At 47.9% G+C, this 16,148-nt stretch overlaps 1 pseudogene; it reads right to left on the reverse strand.

The window, feature by feature from the left end:
* Positions 1–8,741: 8,741 nt before the first annotated feature.
* On the reverse strand, positions 8,742–9,153 carry LOC132350804 (large ribosomal subunit protein eL32-like; annotated as a pseudogene).
* Positions 9,154–16,148: the final 6,995 nt, after the last annotated feature.

Below are 16,148 nucleotides of genomic sequence, written 5' to 3' on the forward strand. Positions count from 1 at the left end.
AACACACAAACTGAACCAGCACTGAGATCAAGAAGTAGAACATTACCGGCACCCTGAAGTCTTCCTCATGACCCTTCCCAATCATTTTTCCCCTGCAAGGGTAAGTGCTGTCCTAATTTTTTTTTTTAATTAATTAATTAATTTATTTTTGGCTGTGTTGGGTCTTCATTTCTGTGCGAGGGCTTTCTCTAGTTGCGGCAAGTGGGGGCCACTCCTCATCGCGGTGCGCGGGCCTCTCACTATCGCGACCTCTCTTGTTGTGGAGCACAGGCTCCAGACGCGCAGGCTCAGTAGTTGTGGCTCACGGGCCTAGTTGCTCTGCGGCATGTGGGATCTTCCCAGACCAGGGCTCGAACCCGTGTCCCCTGCATTGGCAGGCAGATTCTCAACCACTGTGCCACCAGGGAAGCCCACTGTCCTAATTTTTAACACCATGATTGATTTTGCCTGGTTTTTGAAGTATGTAAATAGAATCATACTAAAGAGGCAAAGATTTTCAATGATCCTACTCAATGCTGAAAGGGATGTGAAGAGAGGAGAATCTCATACACTTTAAGTAAACTAATCTCTCAGAAAAGCAACTTATATTAATGTACATAACATTTGACCCACTAATTTCATTTCTGGGAATCACAGCATTACTTATAATATAGAAAATTTGGAAACTCCTGAAAGTGATGGATAGGAGAATGGCTTGGTTGACTATGGGACATTCTAAGAATGGAATACTATACAGCCATTAAAATGATGTTTACCAAGAGGTTAAAAGAATGTGAAAAATACACTTACCATCAATGTTAACTGAAAAAGTAGGATGATAAATTATCATACAAAATGTCTGCAATTATGTAAAAGGTCTATGCCTGGGGAAAAAGTATCAATACATGGGAAGAAAGTACAGTGGTGGGAATAAGATGATTGGATTCTGGGTGGATTTTTCTTCTCTTTGCCATTTTTCAAACTTCCTTTAATGTACTCACACTACCTTTATAACAACCAATACTAACCATAAAAGAGACAAAATCCTGGTGGGAAGTAATAAAGGCCTGAATTAGGGTGTTTGTGTTGGGACTGGGGAGAGAAGCAGGAGTATAGATACAATTTGGCAGTTTATTGAATATGGGGAGTGAGTAGGTGGGAAGGATGAAAAGCAATGTTAAGGTTTGGAGGAACTGGGAGGACAGTGGTGCCATGAACTAAAATAGGGACCCCTGAAGTAATCACCGCACAGTGGTTCAGAGCACGGGCTCTTGCTAGAGACACCCCTTTTTTGAATCCTGGCCCAACCACTTATAGGTGGGTAACACTGAACAAGTTATTTAACCTCCTTGAGCTTGTTTCCTCATCTCTAAAATGGGGATAATAATAGCACCTGTCTTAGAGGATTGTTAGGAGGATGAAATGATATAGAGAGTTTAGAGAATGCCTGGCACAGAGTAAGCTTTCAGTAAAGATTAGCTATTGTGATATGCCAAGAGGCCCTGGGAGGTTGGCTGGGGTGGGGGCAGGGCTAAGACGTCTCACTCCCCAGCCAACTGTTAGACCAGAAACAGTCCTTCCATCTCCCCTTTCCCAGCCTGCTCACTGCCAGGAGGTCACCCCAGGAGATGCTTCAAAGCCCACTGGGGTGGGAGTGGCCGGGACTGTGAAGTAGGATGTGTGGGAGGACTGGTTTGGAGGAATGGGAGGACTGGTTTGGAGGAATGGGAGGGTTAAGAGCTAGGAAACTGCAAATTAAGTAGGCCAGTCTAGCAGCAAAGCAGAGAGGCTCTGGAGTACCCCACTGGAGCCCTCCTGTCCCATATCAGTATATCATGATGCTTTCTGGATAGTATAAGGAGGGGCATGGGAGAGGCTGTCTCCCTTTGTCCAGGAGGTGCTGGCTAATTGGGTCCCTTCTGTCTCACCACTCTGCTTCTTCTCACACTTAGACCTAGACTTGTGAGAGCAAGGTCTCTTGGTCTCTAAAAAACAAGGACAGCCAGTGGGACATCTTCAAGAAGATAAGGCGAGCTCCATTTGCAAGTTTGGCCTCCAGAGGCCACCCTGCCACCACCCCTCCCTGCCCTGCATACGTGGGAGGTAAGACGTGTGAGTAGCTACCTGGATGTCTGGCTGAAGCCTAAGACCACATTCCCTCCAGGCCCCCTCCCAGGTCTTGAAATACGAGGCTGGCTACATAACTGTACCTGATGCTTGCCTTCATCTTCGGTCTGGTGCTCTTTCTGTCTGGCTTCAGCCTGTAAGCCTGCCTGTGTGAGTTCTGCAGGGGCTATTCATTTTATCACTCCAGTTCCCAGCACCACCTATCTGCCTGCTTCCCGCTGGGTGTGACCACGCTCCTCTTGTTTATTGCCCTTCCCCTACCCAGTGCCCACCCCTCATGTCTGAAAGCTAGTCACTCAGGCCAGGAGCCACCTCTGGTCTCCTCAGGAAGATCCTACCCTAACCTGTAACCCCTCCCCACCTTATGCAACTTGCTCCCCACTCTGACTTTCTCGGCCCCATCCCTCCAAGAACCATCCCTTTCATTACCCAGAACTCCCCAAACCCAACCCCTGCCTATACTCTGGTTCCTCTCATCTGCCTCTGACCCCTCTTCCATTTTTCTCTCTCCTCCCTGACCCCTCACCTCCATCCATCTTCTCTTAATTTCTACACCCCCACCTGTCCTCTACTGACTCAACCTTTCTGCATACTCTGACCTGGCCTTGAGTTCTTTCCCACTCTCTCTCCTGCCTTGTCTCCTCAGGGGCTGGAACATCTGCAGCTTCATAAGCAATAAGCAACTGTGTGAGGCCATTTCCTACAGCAGCTACTCCCTTGGAAATAACATGTACAACCTTCACTCTTTCCTTAAGTCCATCCTTCAGGCACAGAGGGGACATAACCCTCCCTCCACCCCTGGGAATTTCCCTCTGAGTCCCAGACTCAGATCCTACCCCCACTCCAGAATCCCAGCCTCCCAGAGAGCCTGAGTCACACCCATGGGAGTGTCAGATTCCAGGCCTCACAGTCACAGATGTGAGACATCAGTCCACCCAATCTCATTTCTCTGTCCCTTCTCCCTAGGATTTCTGGGCAGGAAACCCCCTTCCCTCGAATTTTAACTTACTCCTAGTGTCCTGACCCTGCTCCCTCTACCTCCCAGGACATGGATGTAAACTCTATCTATGGATAGGAGACCGTCAGAAAAATCCAGTCCAACTTGCTGGGTGAGGTGGAAGCAGCCTGCAGTGGGACTAGGAGGGACTGGGAACTCTGGTGGCTCATTATCATTCTGTTTCCCCCAGATTTCAGGCCCTTGCTGGGGATCAACATGTGGATCGCCCTCCGTGGGTATCTCCATTATGGTTTTTTCAACACCACCAAGCAATTCTCCAGTACCAGCTGGGTGTCCTACAATTCAACTCAATTCTGACACTATCTACCTGGAGAATAGCATCAGATCCTATGGGTTAAGGGCTTGGTCCCACAAGACTGCCCCCCCACTTCAGATGCCAATCATAAGTCCAGGTTGTTACCTGTGCTTCTGACCGACTGGCTATTAATTGGACGTTCCCATGCCACCCCTCCTTGGTTTGATTAATTTGCTAGAGCAGCTCAGGGAACTTAGGAAACCAGTTTACTTACTAGATTACCAGTTTATTACAAAGGCTATTAAAGGATATGAATGAACAGCCAGGTGAAGAGATACATAGGTAGAGGTCCAGGAGGGTCCTGAACGCAGGAGCTTCTCTCTCTGGGGAGTTTGGAGTACACCACCTTCTGCCCTGTGGATTCATTCTGGTTCACCAACCTGGAAGCTCTCTGAATCCAGTCCTTTGGGGTTTTTATGGAGACCTCATTACATAGACATGATTGATTAAATCATTGACTATTGGTGATGGATTCAACCTTCAGTCCCTCTCCCTTCCCTGGAGGTCAGGGGGTGGAGCTGAAAGTTCCAACCCTCTGATCACTAGGTTGGTTCCCCTGGCAACCAGCCCCAGCCTTAGGTACTTTCCAAAAGTCACTTCATTAACATAAACTCTGGTGTAGTTGAACGGGTTTATTTGTTATGAATATCAAGACGTGTTTCTCAAGACACATTTATCAATTATGAAGCTCCAAGAATTTTAGGAGCTCTGTGCCAGAAATGGAGACGAAGACCAGCTACATATTTCTTATTATAAATCACAATATCACAGCATCAAAAGCCCATGCTGGAATCCTTTTCCGACCAGATTGAGGGTGAGAGGGATGGGTTGAGGGGGCGCTGTGGGCGGGCAGACCAGCCCAGGCTCAGGTAGAAGCAGGCCCACAGTGACAGCAGTCAAGACCTCCTAGCTGGATGAGCAAATGCTTGGGAGGAAGGCACAACTACTAGGTTTGAATCTGGCTTCCACCTCTGTGGAGCCACACCAGACACGTTTAACTTAGGTCTAGTACAGCCGTCTGCACTCAGCAAAGAGCGACTCCCTTTTAAACAACTGGCAGGGTGAGAAGGGAGATGGCGTCTAAGTTACACTAAGTGTGAGTTCAATGATTCAAGCATTTTTCATGCAACATGGACCCTAAAAGCAAACCAGCTGCCAAATCTGGTGCTCAACCAATGAAACAACAATTGGTTCCCAACTGGCTGAGCTGGACTTATTGAGAGGTCAGCTCTACCTTATTTTATGGATGATTTAAGGAGCTATCATGTTCTGACTATACGATTCATTTTTTGACCTATGTGTTTACTTTAAAATCTAATCTCTTTGTATGATATAATTCTGTTGTACTTACTTTGTGACCCTTTCTCCATCATTTATCCTCAGATCCTCAGTTTCCTCCTGTGGAAAACAGAGTTAGAGAAACTGATCTTAAGAGATTCCTAAGGTTCCTAACTATTAGTGCCCTCCAAATGACATGTATAGAATTTACAAGTAAGTTCTTCCACAGTCATTCTCTCTTTTAATCCTCAAAACTGTTCTATAATGTAGATACTATTCCTTTTCCTCTTTTATGGCTGAGGAAATTGAGGCTCAAAGAGGTTAAGAAAGTTATTCAAGGTTACACAGACAATAGGTGGTAAAGGCAGGATTAAGTCCTTGTGAGTTCTTATCCAGTGTGTCTCCAGGTACCCTTCTAACACTTGGGAGGAATGCCTCAGATCGATGGGCAGGCAGGCCCTCTTGAAGCGTTGGGGCTAATTAAAATAGAGGGATGTTTTATTTTTACATGCACCTCCTTTGCTTTATAAGTTTCAGTGCTCTTGGTCCTTTGTTCATATGCCTGTCTTTCCTAAGTACGAAGTTAAACTCCCACTGCTAGGGTAGTCCGCTCATGCCTGGGGGTCACCCTTCCCCTTGCCGTGTGGACCTGGGGAACCCCTCTCAGCTCAAGGATAGGATCCGACACGGGAAGGGGAAGGGTGCTGGCCTAAAGCCTGTAGGCCTGTCTCCTTTCTAGTCCCACCTCTCTCACCTGCTAGCCAAGGATCCAGCTTGCCTGTTTGCAGCTTAGTTTTCTCTGTAATATGGGCATCATAACTGCTGCTCTGTGGGCTTCAGAGGGTAGGAGGATCAGATGAAGTAGGTGACAGGGAGTTACTTTTTTTTCTTTAATTTTTGGCTGCACGCAGGCTTTCTCTAGTTGCAGCGAGCAAGGGCTACTCTTCGTTGTGGTGCGTGGGCCTCTCATTGAGGTGGCTTCTCTTGTTGTGGAGAACGGGCTCTAGGCACGCAGTCTTCAGTAGTTGCGGCACATGGGCTCAGTAGTTCTGGCTCTCAGGCTCTAGAGCACAGGCTCGGTAGTTGTGGCGCAAGGGCTTAGTTGCTCTGCGGCATGTGGGATCTTCCCGGACCAGGGATTGAACCCGTGTCCCCTGCATTGACAGATGTATTCTTAACCACTGTGCCACCAGGGAAGTCCAGGGAGGTACTTTGAGGTGTGAAATGCTCTTCTAGTGTGTGTGTGTGTGTGTGTGTGTGTGTGTGTGTGTGTGTGTGTTGGGGAGGGGTGGAAGTTATCCAGGGGGTCCCCAGGATTGTAGCCCCAGTGTGGCCTGGCAGAGCAGTTCCTCTCCAGGCTGAGGTCAAAGCCAGGTCCTCTTCCCACTGTCAACACCAGAGCCTGGGTCCTGTTTGTTGTTCTTGGCTCCTCTCCTAGCAACCAAAGCAGCAATGAAGAAGGTATTGCCAAGCAATGGGGACCTTGCCTCTCAGCTCTCTAGGAAGAGGGGTCAGAGCCCCAGACCCTGGCAGCAGCCTTATAGCACCCTGGGCAAGTGCAGGGAGCTCTACCAGCAAGTGCAAGTTCATGGCTTAAGGCTCAACCTCAGCCTTAGCTTGGTGAGGGGCCCTCCCAAGACCTTCAGCTCTTTACTGCTATCCTGAGTTTGACCCAGAAAAGATAGCCTCCACCCAAGATATATACCCCGTCCTTAGGGAGACCTGATGAGGGAGACCCAACCTCATTCTTGGGGTGTGTATTAGCTTTCTAAGGCTGCAGTAACAAATTATCACAAACTTGGTGGCTTTAAACAACAGAAATTTATTCTCTCACAGTTCTGGAGGTCAGAAGTTCAAAACTAAGGTGTCCACAAGGTTGGTTTGTTCTGGAGGCTCTGAGGAGAATCCACCCCATGCCTCTTTCCTAGCTTCTGGGGGCTGGCAGCAATCCTTGGCATTCCTTGGCTTGTAGACCCATCACTCCAATCTCTGCTCTGTCTTCACATGACCTTCTCCTTCTGTGTCTCTGTGTTGTCCCCTTGTCTGTCTTATAAGGATACTCATTCTTGGATTTAGGACCCACCCTAGTCCAGGATGATCTCCTTTTGAGATCCTTACCTTAATTAACTCTGCAAGGACGCTTATTCAAAATCAGGTCATATTCTGAGGTTATGGGTGGACATATCATTTGGGGGCCACGATTCAACCCACTACATGTGCCTCCAATTGGATGGAGGAAACCTAAGCCCACTCTTGGAGAGTCATTGACTCTGAGAGGAGAAATCTGTCCCTACTTAAAGAAGCCCCTCTTTTTTTTTTTTTTTTGGCCACGCCCTGTGCGGCTTGTGGGATCATATTTCTCTGACCAGGGATCGAACCTGCGCCCTCAGCAGTGAAAGCACAGAGTCCTAACCACTGGACCGCCAGTGAATTCCCAAAGAAGCCCCTTTATGATGGAGAATTTGATTCCCAGCCTAGTCCCCAAGAGCCTTTAAATTGAGACAGGCACACAAATGTTGGTGGCAGGCAAGGGTCAGCACTGGCAGAATCCAGACCACTGTTCTCTATAGAACAATGGGAGGGTGTTGTGTCTATCGTGTGAGGATTTGGAAAGGGACTGAGGGGGAGTTTCCGCCTCCACGAGGCCAGTGAGGCAAGCAAGGCACATGGCCTTAGTCTTTGCCCTCCCCCTTTTTCTTTCTCCAGCTCCCAGATGTTAATGAGCTGATATCAGTGTTAAATACTTTTTTGAAGATGAATCCCTATATGATCATCAACAAAGTAGGACTGTTCCTGAGGGTGGTCTTAATATGCTGGGGAAGCCATCAGGGTTAAGCCCCCATAAGGGTCTTTTTGCCAAACCAAGTTAGCTCCCTGAGCCCTGTTTCTTCCTTACTTGCCAGGACCTAGCCATTCAGCTGGGTTCTTTTCTTTCCTACTCTGGGGATTCTCTTCCTGAACCGGGAGCCGTAGAAGCCTTGCAGCTGGTACTACCTCATGCCTCCTTTCTTCTTTCCTACAAACTGCAAGAGCCTCAGGCTGCTTCCTACCCATTCAATCTCTGGGGGTCCTCACGCCTCTAGACTGGATGCTGAGTGGGGCACCAGCTCTCCTCACACCTCTTTGCCCCCCGTGTTAAGATCTCCCTAAAGACAATTGCATGGTACCTTTTCCTTTCAAAGCTTTTACAGTTGGTCACTATGTGAAAAGAGGCCCGAAGTCTGAGGAAGGTTTGAAAATTTCAGAAACCTGGGAAACTTCTGCCAACCCTGGTCCATGGAATGAAAGGGCAGCCAGCCTCTCCTCTTAGATCTGGCCTGAAGACACCGACCAGGACAACATTCATGTTCCCCTTTACCTCTGTATGGCTACATTTGAGCACCTCCCAGTTGGTTTTTCTCACCTCTGAATTTCCTCAGCCTCATGCAGGAATAGCCCTTTTATGGAATGATTTTTTAGGAGAGTCCCCAAAGAAGTCCCAGTAGGGCCAACTCCTAATCCCCCCTTTCCTAGAATTAGTTGCATGGATTTGGGGTTAGAGAAAGTTGGAACACCAGTAGGGGACCCACAGTCTCTCCATGGTATTCCAGAAAGAGTGGATAAGAGGGCACAGACATTGTGGCACATATGGGGTGGGTACCCCCCAGCTCCAGATCCTTCTTTTGTACTACCACTCCATTTCCACCACCCCACCCAGATGTGAATACCCAGGTGGAGGATATTGGGATATCAAGAGTTTATAATACAGAAGATTTGTTGAATTCAACCTTTTAAGAATTTCAGTGTATTGATGGACTCAGTGGGTTTGTCCACTGAGTGGTCAATAAACATAAGCTCAGAATCCATTACTTTGAGAGATGGATGTGAGAGATGTGAGGAATGAAAAGAGATGACCAGAGCTTGACAGGATGGTGATGGGGAATTGAAGCTGGGCACAGAGATGGGAGAGGCAGGGCAGACTTGACAGACTGACAACTGCTCTCTTTTTTTTTTTTTTTGCTGAGTTTTATGGTCTTATTAACACAAACAAAATGTGTGCATGAGCTGTCTATTCATTTTCTTCACTGCACAGCCTGGCATTGGGATTGGTGACTCTGATGGCCAGCTGGGCTGCTCTTTCCACAATGGCTTTGTGGTTCTTGGAGGAGATGTTGTGAGCAATCTCATCATAGTAAGATTTATTGTACATCAGCAGCACTTCAAGCTCCTTGACCCTGTGGACCAGGAACTTCCCAAAGCCGCTGGGCAGCATGTGCTTTGTTTTCTTGTTGCCCCCATAACCTATGCTGGGCATCAAGATCTGGCCCTTGAATCTCTTGTGCACTCTATTGTCAATGCCTCTGGGTTTCCGCCAGTTCTGCTTAATTTTGACATATCAGTCTGACTGGTGCCAGATGAACTTCTTGGTCCTCTTTCTGATAATCTTGGGCTTTGTGAGGGGTCTGAGGGTGGCCATGATGCCTAGTAGGAGATGGCTGCCACCTCCATAGGCAGTGCCGCAGAGAAGAGCTCCCTCTTGTTTTCTTGATGGCTCCTCAGCCGTTCCCACATACATGACCCCTTGGAACTCTGCTTCCAAAAAATTATTCATAGGGTAAGAAATGGGTTAACCACAGATCCTCTTCCTGGCTTTCTCTCATGCCAGGCAAAGGAGCCCTCTTTGAGTTAAGGGTCTGACTGATGTAATTAAGGGGATGATGGACAAGGCTAACAAAATTGACACAGAATCAAGAGCCTACTCCCAGTTCCAGTTAAGCTTGTCATTAAAACAAAAAACACACCTCTCCAGGGTCTCAGTAGCGAGATTTGGGACCAGCTGGGAAGGTGCTGCTTTCTACAGGGAGAAACTATATCTTTTATTGGAGAAACTACAAAGGTTTAGGAAATCCAATCAGTGTTCCCCACTCTGTTTTTCTGACTCTTCTCTGGTTTGATCCCTCTTGGCCATCCACTTCCAAACTTTCTACTCTGGAACCATTCCATTCCCCTCTTTTGAAGCAGCCATTCTCTTATACCCCATAAAGTCCACCTTATGTTCTTTTCTTCCCCAACATTTACAGGGGAGACCTACTCTCTGGGGAACTCACTAGGGCTTGACCAGTTGGTGGAGGGAGGAAGTGGGTCACTGATGTGTCCATCCTCCCTCTCCTAGGCTTCCTATGAATCACCTCTTGCCCATACTGACCCTCTACTATCCCCAAAGGGCTATGAGAACAATGAACCAATCTAGTCAGTGATAAGCAGTCACTTGATTTCCCCTCTGGATAACTCTCCAGTGATATCCAGGTCAGTGTCCCCCCTGCCTTGGCCCAGGACACTGACCTGCCTATGCTTGGGTCCCCTCTGCCTCTATACCTCCCATCAGCCTTCCCTTTCCTTCTCCCACTGTAGCCTTCCCACGTCCAGCATCAGGGCTCTGTGGGAAGGGCTCTATGCTGGGGAAGGCTCTATGCTGGGGAAGCTCTGCCCCCCAGTTCTGAGGCTCTAGGCTGTTCCTAGAGCCTGTGTGGGGTGGTTAAGTGTGGGACAATGCCCACTTTTCCCTGGTACAAAACAAAAATAACAGAGACTTTGAGAAGACTGCATGTCACCTTGGAATCTGAGTGGCTGCCAAAGCCTGAGGACTTGACACCTATGAAAGACCTGGACAGTCTGCCCCTCCAGAACCTTTAGCTCAGCGAGGCCCAAATGAGGTGGACTGACCTCATTCTTGGTGCAGGCCACCCCCCACTCCCCCTTCCTCAGCTCTTCACAGCTCCTTCCTTTTTCCTTCATTTCTCAGATAATAGAAAGCTCTGGGAGACCAAATCTAGACAAGCTGTCCCACTGGCTCTACGCTCTGGCTATAATTCTGGTGAGAGGCCCCAAGGGACCCCTCTCTGCTCTGTCCTCCATCCTCCAGCAATCACATTTGAGAGCGTCCTCTGCTCTCCAGAGTGAGAGCATTTCCCTGCCTCCCCCAGGTCCCTCTTCCCGTTCCCATCTGTCTGTCTCCTCTCTCTTCTCCTGGTCCAACCTCATCCTCTTACTCATCTCTCTGCCTCTGTCTTTCCTCACCTTTGTTCTTGCTCCTGTGTAGCGACCTTTGGAGCCAGGCCCCGGCTCTCCCTCTGGGAACTAGAGGAGAAACCACTCCAAGGCTTCTACCTACAACTGGTGAGTGACCCTGGTCACTCAGCCCTGACCTCACAGCCTGATTCAGCCTCCCTCCCCACCTGAATTTTTGTTTACCAGCAGAAATGGGGACGCATGCAGTAATAGTGTAAGCAGTTTACAGTTCACTCAGTCCATTAGCCTTGAAATTGTGATTCTCAAAAAGTTTTATATTTAGGAAGATTCACCTTCATTTCACATTTTGTGCATAAAGTGAGACTATTGATTTCGAATAAAGCCCAGCATCTTATTCCTATATTTCAAATTCATGTAAAATATGACCTCACTGTGCCTTCCCAGAAATCTCTGCTGTGCCCTCAACTTCCCCCTCAGTTGGCTCAAATTATCCAGATCAGTCTGGTAACTAGGGCAGAGTTCCAACCCTGGAGAGGAAACATCCTGGCAGCTCATGTCCCTCTTTCTTCTGGGTGATACTGTCCTAGTACAAGACCAGGGTCACTTCCCCTCCCCTTGATTTGCTCCCTGAGTTCTACCCTGACCTCCTCCTCTCCTCCTCTCTTGCCCTCAGAGAACCTTAATTTACCACCTTCAAAGGCTTCTTCAGTCTTAGTCAAGAAATGGGCAAGTGTGTGCTTGTTTAAGGGTGATGGTGGAGCTGGCGGTGATGACAGTAACCACCAGGGGGAGCCTGTGCCTAAGAAGAGATTGAGTGGGGCCCTGGGGAGCCACTCAGGATTTTTCTTCCTTTCTTCCAGGGCAGTAAGGGTGCCAGGCATTCCAGCCTGAGGGGGCTCCCTCTGGAGCTGGGGGTCTAGAGCTGCTCCCTCCCCACTCTCCAACTTCCTCTCTTTCCCTGACCACCAAGGGGAAGTGTGAACCAAGTTCTGGTACATTTGTACAGTGTGGAACACTTCCTAAGGACAAGTTCCCTTGATGGCTGGGTCAGGGTATGGGCGGAAAGCAGAGTGGTTTGGATACAGCCCACTCTGGCCAACAATTTCCTACAGGAGAAAGGGGTGGGCTTTGATCTCTGGCCTTTGCGGGTTGGAGAAGACTTGGGTTGCTGTAGTCTTTTTTTTTTTTTTAATTTATTTATTTTAATTTATTTATTTTTGTCTGTGTTGGGTCTTTGTTGCTGTACGCGGGCTTTCTCTAGTTGCGGCGAGTGGGGGCTACTTTTCTTTGAGGTGCACAGGCTTCTCTTTGCGGTGGCTTCTCTTGTTGCGGAGCACAGGCTTTAGGCGCGCGGGCTCAGTAGTTGTGGCTCGCGGGCTTAGTTGCTCGGCGGCATGTGGGATCTTCCCGGACCAGGGCTCAAACCCGTGTCCCCTGTACTGGCAGGCGGATTCTTAACTACTGAGCCACCAGGGAAGTCCCGGGTTGCTGTAGTCTTGTGTTCCAGTCATTGGGTGGCATGGAAACTGTGGTCTGTGTCTAAACAATGAAGCTCCTGGTGAGGGAAGAGAATATGGGTGGGCAGTAGGGAGATGAAAAAGGGAGGATTGGGCTCCATGGCCATATAGGCAGGTAGAGGAGCCTCAGGGTTTGCTTCCTCTCCTTTGCCCAGACTGCATTCTGGTCTTGTGTAGCTTAGCTTCACCTTCAAGCTTTCCAGAGACTACTGCCAAGTGAACTTGAGAGTAGTATGCTCCAAAGATGAGGCATACCTGTGGAAATGCACCTACCCAGGGACCTCAGGCCTTCCTACCACCTCCTGCCCAGGGACTTTGGACCTGGGATCTTGTCCACTGCTCAAAACCTTCAGCCCCAGAACTTCCCCCTTTACCCAGGCACCCAAGATCAAGGACCTCAGAGCTCCTAGATCTCCCATATCCCCAGGTCCCAACATCCTGTCTAGGGACCCTCTCTACTTTCTGATCCTAGAATACTCCCTGCCAACCAAAGACCTCAGACTTGGGATCTCCACTCACCTATTTGGAGCCCTCTGTCTCAGGAAGACCACACTGGGCCAGCTCTCTGATGGTCCTCTCACACACTCCACCAGAACCCAGTCACACAATGATATCTATATCCCCGAGCTGTTCTCCAAAGTCCTGAGACATGGTTGGGGGTCACTTCACCCTCCTCACTGGAGCTGGAGCATGAGCAAGGACAAGAGCAATCAAGCACCAAGTCTGTAACAGCAGGTGAAAGTTCCCATCTAAGCTCACCTGCTCTCCTCAGAGCTGCCAGGCTGGGTGGCTCCCCTACTTGTGGGTGGCCCTGAGGAAATTCCTTGAGCCAAACAATTCCAAGGAAAAACCTGGCCCCCTTCTTTTGCCCATGCCCCCAGAGACCCACTGAGTACAATTCTTTTCCCTCCAAGCACAGAAAGAGGCCCAAGCCAATCTCAGGCTGAGAAGAAACAACAATGAGGAACTTCCCTGGCTGTCCAGTGATTGGGACTCTGTGCTTCCAATGCAGGGGGCTCAGGCTTGATCCCTGGTCAGGGAACTAAGATCCCACAAGCCACGTGGAGTGGCCAAGAAAAGAAAACCCAAAAAACAGCAACCATGATTCAGCAGGATCATGAACAGGAAACAGATTCCTGCTTTTGTCCATCCCCAGCTTCCCACAGAGGGGCCATAATGGGCCCAGCCTCCAGACTAAAGAGGAGGATGAACCCCACCCAAACCAGGGCTGAGGTAGAGGCCAAGGGATGACCTGTCCCTAGTTCTGGGCCTCTGGGAGGAGCAGAAGCTTAAGGGTCAGTAGCTTGATTCCTGATGTTGGTAGACAACCTGGCTTAAGGGCCAGGACAACAGCCATCCAAATTCTGGATGAGGTCAAGGTACCATCCTTAGACTTTCATGAGGCTGAGGAGCCATCCTAGGACTTGGCTATGCACACGAGCTACCTCAGGACCTTCATGAGGCTGAGGAGTAACACAAGCCCTGTATAAGCCTGAGGCGCTGCCCCCTTCCTCGAGACTGAGGAACTGTCCCTAGTCCCATATGAGCCTAAAGAGCCACCTTAAGTCCAGGATGAGGCTGAGCAGAACCCAAGCTGCAGGTCCCAGCTGAGGGCAAAGCTAAGTGGTAGTCCTTACCTTGGGCCCAAGCCTTGGACAAGGGATACCTGGGGGCCCAGGGTGATGCTGAGTAGCAGCATCCAGAGTCCTACCCTAAGCCCAGAACCAGCCTGAGGGGTCACTTGGGTAGAAGTAGGCAGAGGGCCTAGGCCTCTTCAAAGGTGCTCCTGCTGACTAAATCCAGATGAACAGAAATATGTTCTGGAGATGCTCTTTTTTCTTAGTTTTGGGAGTCAGCCTCCAAGCAACCCTCCTCCAGTGACTCTTGTTACTAAGCCAGAGGGCTCTGCAGGTAGCTCTCCTGTCTGTGGTAACTCTTCCCCTTAACCAGTGGCTGCTCCAGAAATCCTGGGGGGAGACAAGCATGGGCTCAGGGCCCAGCACAATTCCTACTCAGGAACAAAAGAGTCTCGGGGAAAGGAAGTGTGTACCTCTGCAGATCCCCCTCCTCACAACAGGCTAGAGAAGCTATCATTGAGCCAGGAATGAGAAGGGCTTCAAGCCCAAGCCGGTAGCAGCTACTGGCTGTACAGTACAGTGAAGTGGTTCAAATCTTGGAGCTACTACTTTCTAGCTGACTGACCTTGGTCAAGTAATCTTTCTAAATCTCTGTTTCCTCACCCGTAAAATGGAGATAATATTAGTACTTTCTGGATGGAGTTATTAGAAACATTAAAAGAGGGACTATTTAAAGACTAACAGAGTGACTGGCATACTTTAAATGCTCATAAATGTTAATTATTTTCATTATTGGAAGTGGTCACTTTAGCCAACAGATTCAGATTTAACCACTCCCTCTATAACCAACTCTATGAGGCCCTCAGCTATTGAAAAACACACCAACCGTGTATACATTTCTGGAGTGTTTTCCAACACCAACCATCAATTCTCTGTGGACATCAACTGGGTGTCCTACAAGTCAACTCAATTCTGATACTAACTACCTGGAGTTAGCACAGATCCCACAGGTTAAGGGCTCAATCCCACAAGACTGCCCTCACTTCAAATGCCAGTCACAAGTCACTGGTACTTCTGATCAGCTGGCTATAAATTGGGAGTTCCCATGCTATAAATTGGTTTGATAATTTGCTAGAATGGCTAACAGAACCCAGGGAAATACTTATGTTTACCAGTTTATTAAAGGATACAACAGTCAGATGGAAGAGACGCATAGGGCAAGGCATGGTGTGAGGGGTGTGTATGGGGCTTCCACGCCCTCTCTGGGTACCTCAGCACCTTAATGTGTTCACCAAGCCAGAAGCTCATCAAATTTCCCTGTTCAGGAGTTTTTGTAGAGCTCAGTCTCTAGCCCCACTCCCGTCCCAGGAGGTTGAGGATGGAGCTGAAAGTTCCAACCCTTTTATCACTCGGGTCTTTCTGGTGACCATCCCCATCCTGACGCTAGCGGTCCCCACTTAAGTTACCGCATTAGTGTAAATGCAGGTTTGGTCTGAAGGGGCTTGTTACAACAAAGACATTTCTTTTTTTTTTTGAATTTTATTTTATTTTTATACAGCAAGCTCATTGACTGTTAAATTTTATTTATTTTTCCAACACAAAGCATAGGGAGCTGGAATAAGTCCCACCACCTCAAAGAGTTTCCCTATTTAATTTGTTTTAATATTTCTTGTAGGCAACATTTTTCTGTTGAAAATGAAAACTTTGACCTTTGGGAAGTAACAATTCAAAACTTAAAAAATATTTGGATATAATATTAACTAAATCTCCAGTTGAAATCTGAAATTTTCTGGTAATTTTTTTTAGTTTTTCTCTCCCCCTGCATCTGTGTTCATTTTTATGATAAAGCACACCTTAATTTATCTAATAAATATGGTCCCAAAATAGGAATCAGATATTTAAAATGTAGTGAGGATTTGCTGTTTAAATGGCTTCTACTGTAAATTTATTTGCAGTGTAATTTATTTGACCTTAATTTATCTTTGATGTATGCTTGGATTTTAATCTATTAGGTTTGTCTAAATCAAGGCACATCAATTAACCATCGGATCTATTCCTGTTTATTACTCTCATAAAATCTAAAGCTATCACTTTGAAATTTAAAATCCAGAATCTCCTGTGGTTAGCACCATTATTACTAACAGCAATGTAGAGTTTTTCCTTTATTTTTTGCAATTTTATTTTATACAGCAGGTTATTAGTTATCTATTTTATACATATTAGTGTATATATGTGCCAATCCCAATCTCCCAATTCATCCCCCCACCCCTCCCCCCCCCGCCAGTTTCCCCCCTTGGTGTCCATACGTTATAACAAAGACATTTCTATCACTCAGGAAATTCCAAGTG

Source organism: Balaenoptera ricei, chromosome 16, assembly GCF_028023285.1.
Source record: "Balaenoptera ricei isolate mBalRic1 chromosome 16, mBalRic1.hap2, whole genome shotgun sequence".
Classification (NCBI taxonomy): domain Eukaryota; kingdom Metazoa; phylum Chordata; class Mammalia; order Artiodactyla; family Balaenopteridae; genus Balaenoptera; species Balaenoptera ricei.